Genomic DNA, 6,205 nt, shown 5'->3' on the forward strand with positions numbered 1-6,205 from the left:
AGGAATGCTTTTTTTTTTAACCAAAATTCCTTCATTTTTTTTCTCCTCATGGTTTCTCAGCTTTTCTTGCTTGGAATGATACCCTCATTTTTATTTTATTTAAAATACAGGTCTTGAAATTACTTCTATTTCCAGCCTGTGCCATATTAAAAGTAAGAATTTCTCCCTTCTTTAGTCCCATATTGGTGTGATAGTTGTTTTTTTTTTTAAGGGTTTGTTTTGTTTTGTTTTTTATGTAAAAAGGGTTATATTTGTAGAGAAACGGGAAACGAGAGACTTAATCAAACAAGCCAAATCCCAAATTATCATCTGATTCCTCCTCCCCCCCCCCCTCCTCCTCCTCCCCCTCCTCCTCCTCCTCCTCTTCTACAGCAGCTGGGGCAGAACCAGCTGCAGGAGCTGCAGACCCTGGGGCAGCTGAGACCACCACAGCCCCTCTGGGAACACTGGCCAGCTTGCCGATACCCGGGACAATGACATCTTCGATGTTTGACGTTGTGTCCGTTCAGCTCACTGATGACCTTGTTGCGCAGACCCTCATCCACCTCGATGCCCACGCTGTCCAGGATCTTCTTGATGTCCTTGGTGCTGGGGGAGGCATTGCCCCGAGGGTGGCCAGCAGGTAGGAGGCAAGGTAAGGCATTTTGGCGGCCGAGGAAGGGCCTCTTCAGAGTTGTTTGTGGGTTTTTTTTTCAAACTTAGGATTTAGGAAAAAAACACAAAAACATCTAGTCTTTGAAATTCAATTTTATGCCATCATAGCCAATTCATGCGCTAGGCTGAGCCTCAGTTCCCTCATCGGTTAAAAGGAGGCAGTAACAGGACAGCATCGTCCTGTATCACTTTCGTAGGTGATGCTTAGATCACAACTCATGGAGCCGAGTGGTTTTATAAATTCTGAAATGCTCTATGTAAGTGTATAATCAGCATTATTTTGTTCACACTTCATGGTATGGCTCACGTCCTCAACTTTGCTGAACTACCTTTCTCTATCCATCCTTCCTCCAATTGAAAAATTTTAATTAACCCATTCAAAATCCATCCCTCCATGGTAATGAAAATTTGCCTTTTAAAAAATTAAGCGTATCAGTTACTCAAAGAAGCAATTTTGCTAGCTGTTAATTCTCCATTTAACAAATAGATGTACCATGCATGTAAATGTCTAAGATATGGTCTTGGACTTTATACAATTCTGTTCCAACATTCTCTATCACCCCCAACACCCTCTGTAACACCGGATGGTTGTATGACTGGTGGACTGAAAAGGCAGATAACTGCTGGAGCAGAAAGCTAATTTTTAGGAAATTATTTTTCATATTGAGCTGACCCGTTTTTCTGCAATTTCTATCTATTGTACAATTCTAACATTTAGTATCTTCCTGCACAAGTGTTCAGATGTTTGCTACCAAGTTACTTCTCCCAAAATTTCCCCTCTCCAGGTAAGAATCTGAAGTTCCTTCAGTCATTCTGGGTATCTGATTTCCTCTTCCTCTTATACATGGTGGCCCACACTCTGGTTCATCATCACTGAAACCTAAAACTGAGATTAAACTCAGAACTGCAGCTATTGTTGGACCAAGGTTAAGTAAGAGAAAGTTATCACTTACCTCCACCAAGCATGAAAATTACTCTTAGGTTGGCCTGTAGTAGCACTGAGGCTTTTGGTTCCAGTCAAAGTGCACTGCTGACTCATGCCACAATTACATAAAACTACAATCTCAGACTTTTAACCGATCTTTCTTCTAAACAATAGCTTCCTCAGCCTATATTTATAGAGTTGGGGATTTGAACCCAAGTGAATACTTGAGATTGGTCCATATTTAATTTGATCTACTTAGATTTGACCCTGTGTTCTCACTTACCAAGCATTTGTTGAATCCTGATTATTATTATTGGCTGTTCCTCCAAACTTCATACCATGGAAGGTTTTAATCAATAAACCTTCCTTGTACTCCTGCTGTTAGCTAACGTGTTGCAAACTAAGATCAAGAATGAAGTCTACATATAACATAATTATAACCTGAATTATTTTTATTAATCTTCAAAATTACTATAGTGTACAAAGATAAGACATTGTAAGTTATATAAAAGATACCACATTGGGCGGTACACCTGTCAAACGGTAACGCAGGTGTAAAAAAAAAAAAGATACCACATTGAGCACATAATAGGTGGTCAATGAATACCTATCACCTATCAATGAACAAAATAACCTGATTTCTAAAAAAATAAAAGAAAATACACAAGAAAAATAAGAGAATCTTCTAGACAAATGTTGATGATAGGGAACGCAGTGTTGTAAAGACAAATTAAATTCTCAATGGAAGTCAAATGCCAGAAGGTGTAGTAGTATTTGAAATGAGACTACCCATTCTAAAACTAGGAGGGTCCATAAAGCACTTTCCCTAAAATAGCTCTGGGCTGATAGCCAATAGTGATGGCCTTCTGAGGTTGCTTTGATGAGCAAGAGGGAGAAGAGACCAAAAATAAAGCAGCCCCTCGCCACATGTAGGTGATAACATTAGCTAACTCCCACTGAGCATCAGGGCGGGCCAGGCATTCTGCTATCTCATTAATCTCCCGACCCACTGAGGTGGATACTAAGGTCATGCTCACTGTATAAAACAGGAAACGGAACGGTATATAGGTTACATAAATGGCTCTAGGTCATGCACACAGTCAAAGTACATAGAACTTGAACTTTGGTATATCACTGTGACCAGTGTCCACCAATGTCTGTTTGTGAACTTAGAGGGGTTCCTTCCTACACTCTTACTGCCAGATCAAGACTCAAAGTATCATTACTGACATACAAATAAAGGAACCCCTGGGGGTTATGGCTAGGTCAGATTCCTCTCCAAAGAGCCTGGTCTGGGTTTTCTACATACTTAATGTTTCCAGTTCCCCTAATCTTGTGTGTTCTATCATTCCTGCCAATTCTGATATATTTTGTCTGTAGTCTACACACTTATTAATGTTTAGACTGAAAATTAGCTTGACAACATCAAATTCATGACTTTGGATCGCCTTCCAACTCCACATCCATCCTACTCATAGTCAACTTAGGTGATCCACTGTCTTACCTGAGCCAGCCCACCTCTCCTTTGGCTCTCCAACTTCTATGTACAGACCAGGGTCTGATGCCTGGCTTATAGAAAGGTAACTGGGATGAGGAACGGTAACTCTGAGACAAACAACGGGCTGGTTGGAAGTGGGCGATATTCAAATGGGAAAGCAGGCACTGAAGAGATGAGGACCAAAACAGTCAACTCCCTCACACTAACCTCAGGCCACCTGCTCAGGGGAGAGGGATGGATTTCCAGGGAGTGTTCCTGAAAGCCCCACAAATACTTCATTTCTTCATCAAGTTTTTATGAAGAGCCTACTATGTGTGCGGACTCTGCTAGCTACCGAGGGGATGGCAGTGTGCAAGATGGAGCGAGGAGTTTACTGTCTATTGTGGAATAAATGGACAGACACCAAAATCTTAGGACTAACCCTGCTGACAGCTGACCTTGGAGAGACACCTCAACTCCTTGTGACTCAGTTTCCTCACCTGAAAAATATTCAGGTGAGGAGACGATGAGCAATGCAGCAACTAAGCATGACAACTGAGTTGGTTCTCCTAAAACAGTCACTATCCTGGCTCGCTTGTCAGTCCCAGGTTTGCCATTGGGAGGAGGGGATGGGAAGGCTACCTGGCAGAAAAAGTTCTTTCTCATTTTCATAATAGAATTATGTACTCCCCTCTGCAGGTCTTTAATCTTCCAGCATTTATCCCATCAGTTCTGTCTCTAGTGAGCCCTTATCCCAAGATGTTTGTCTATTAAATTAAGAGTTTTGTAGAAGGGGAGAGCCATTTAAAGGCTGTAAATCACCAGGCAGTCTCTTAGCTGCTCTCTGCTCTGAGCCCCACTGCATCATCCTACACTCACAGCCTGCCGCAGCCACCGCCACCTCCCCTCGGGCCCTGGCTCAGAGGCAGGCAGCTCTGGAGCATGGGACCCGCACAGACCTGCCTGCTCCCAACCTGCTCCAGTTCTGGGGCCAGCCTGACCTGGGGGCTGGGGTGGGGAGTGTACGTGAGTCCTTCATTAACCCTCAGGAGCTCCAAAGGCAACTCAGCTCCCACCCAGCGTTTTCCTTCGCCTCCACCGGGGCGCTTTTCATGCACCCAAGCCCTTGTGTAAGACCTCAGCTTTGACAACTGTGTCTTTTGATTATATTCAGGCCCCTGACTTGCGATTCTAACCAGAAAGGCAGGAAAATAACCTGATCCACTATGAGCCAGATGTATTCATCCTCCACCACTTGCATTTTCACTGTTTACCTAGATGTCGAGTGACACTGTATTCCTATATTACAGACAGAAACAGAGGCCAAAATAAAGAGATGGAGGCCAAGATGGATCACCTACACTGCTCAAGGATTTATAACCCATTAGTAATGGAGCTGGAATTTCGAATCTGAAGCTCTTTTGTACCAACGCCTCTGATACACAGTCATCCATTCCTAGGAGCTTTCTGAGTGACTACCATGTGCCATGCCGAGGACCATGCTAGTTAGTGTTAAAGTGGTAACCAAAGCAGTGAGGGCTCCCACACCCTCCGACAGCATGTCTACCCTGCAGCGCGTCCCCCCCTACCCCTGCCCCCAGGATGTTAGAGACATAAGTGCACACTCCTTTCTCCTTTCCCTCTCTACTTGGTGGGTGAGAGACCTAGCCCTGGACTCCTACCCACTTCGAGCTCTTGCTCTGGCCATACAGCTTGCTCTCAGGCAAGCACCACAGAACTCTGCCACCATTGCCCACAGGGGCCCCTGCTGGCTGCACAAGCCCCACACTGACGATCTCATTGTTGGCTCTACCACGCGGTGTCTTTCCTGCTGCTCTGGACCGATCCCTCCTGCACTGCACCCTCCCACCCCTGCGCGTCACCTTCGCCTGCCCATCCCTCACAAGGTTTATCAGACTTCAAATCATCACGCAGGATGGAGAAACACAGGGACTAGATCGAGGTGTGTTCTCCGTTTATCTCTCACTCCTTAACCCCTAGAGTGCCGGGGAGCACCATCGAGCTCCTCCTGTCTTTGGCCAAAAGTGCCGGGAGCGCTATCGTGCTCCTCCTGCAGGGTCACTATTAGATGCTAGTAGTTCACTCTTTATTGACAGATGGCACCTAAGTGCAGATTTCCTAAACTGCTGTAAAATCAGCAAAAATGCCGTGGCAATTTTAGCATAGTTTCTAGGATATTGGTTGGCACTCAAAGGGTTAAAAACCCACCGCCTTCTGGCTGCTCCTGAGGCCTGCTCTCCTGCACCCCTAGGTCGGCCTTCCCCTAAATGCCCCAGCCCCTCAACAACTCTTCCCCTCGCTCACTCATGAGACACTGTCACAGATCAAAATGGTATGAAAGATTTACTCATAATTAGTGGGATGGGAATCACGTGGCGCTTGATCAGGAGGTTTGAGTCAAGCTTCCCTTTGACCAATTATCAGCGTGAGTATGAGTCATGTCCCACACACCCCTGAGGACACTCTTTCCTTACCTATTAAATGGGACTCTCAGAGACTATGAAGGCTCTATAATGTTTCATGTTGGCTAGTCTGAACTACTCTTTCCAGAATCCCCTTTCTTGTATGATTTTGGGTGCGATATGGCACAAGGGAGACCCTCGGCTGTTCCGGAGGGCGGAAAGGGAGCAGGCGCCATGTCATAAGCAGCAGACCTTCCCCTGAGTCCTCCTTCAACGCCTCCCACTCTTGGGCCAGGTGCATATGTTCGCCTCTGTGACAACGGAAGCCAATTCCTTCTGCAGAATACCTACATCACCAAGGCCAAAGGCAGTTCAGAAATAACAAGGGTTTCAGTCCATTCTCATGGGGTCCAGTTTATGCTTGTAAGTTGAACCTGCAACTTTAGATCCCCAAATTTATATCCATCTTCTCCTCCTGACTTCCAGCCCTCTAGGCTTTGGGCTCCAGCAATGGATGTGGAGAAAACACCTTAGAAAGATGCTTAACCAGCTCTCATAATTCTACAAGGTCAGATACTGTAACAGAGATGTGTATGTATATGCATGTGTGTGTGTGCACACGTGTGCGAGTGCATATGTACTCTGGGGTCTGCTTCTCTGGTTGAACTTGATCGATATAAAGGACATATAAAAAGTCACAAAGTCTCAGGGGCATAGAAGAATAAC

General features: G+C 45.1%; 1 pseudogene; it reads right to left on the reverse strand.

Moving 5' to 3' along the window:
- Nucleotides 1-277: 277 nt before the first annotated feature.
- Nucleotides 278-643, reverse strand: LOC102438212 (annotated as a pseudogene).
- Between the last annotated feature and the right edge of the window lie 5,562 nt (nucleotides 644-6,205).

This window comes from Myotis lucifugus, unplaced genomic scaffold (genome assembly GCF_000147115.1).
Source record: "Myotis lucifugus unplaced genomic scaffold, Myoluc2.0 scaffold_87, whole genome shotgun sequence".
Classification (NCBI taxonomy): Eukaryota; Metazoa; Chordata; class Mammalia; order Chiroptera; family Vespertilionidae; genus Myotis; species Myotis lucifugus.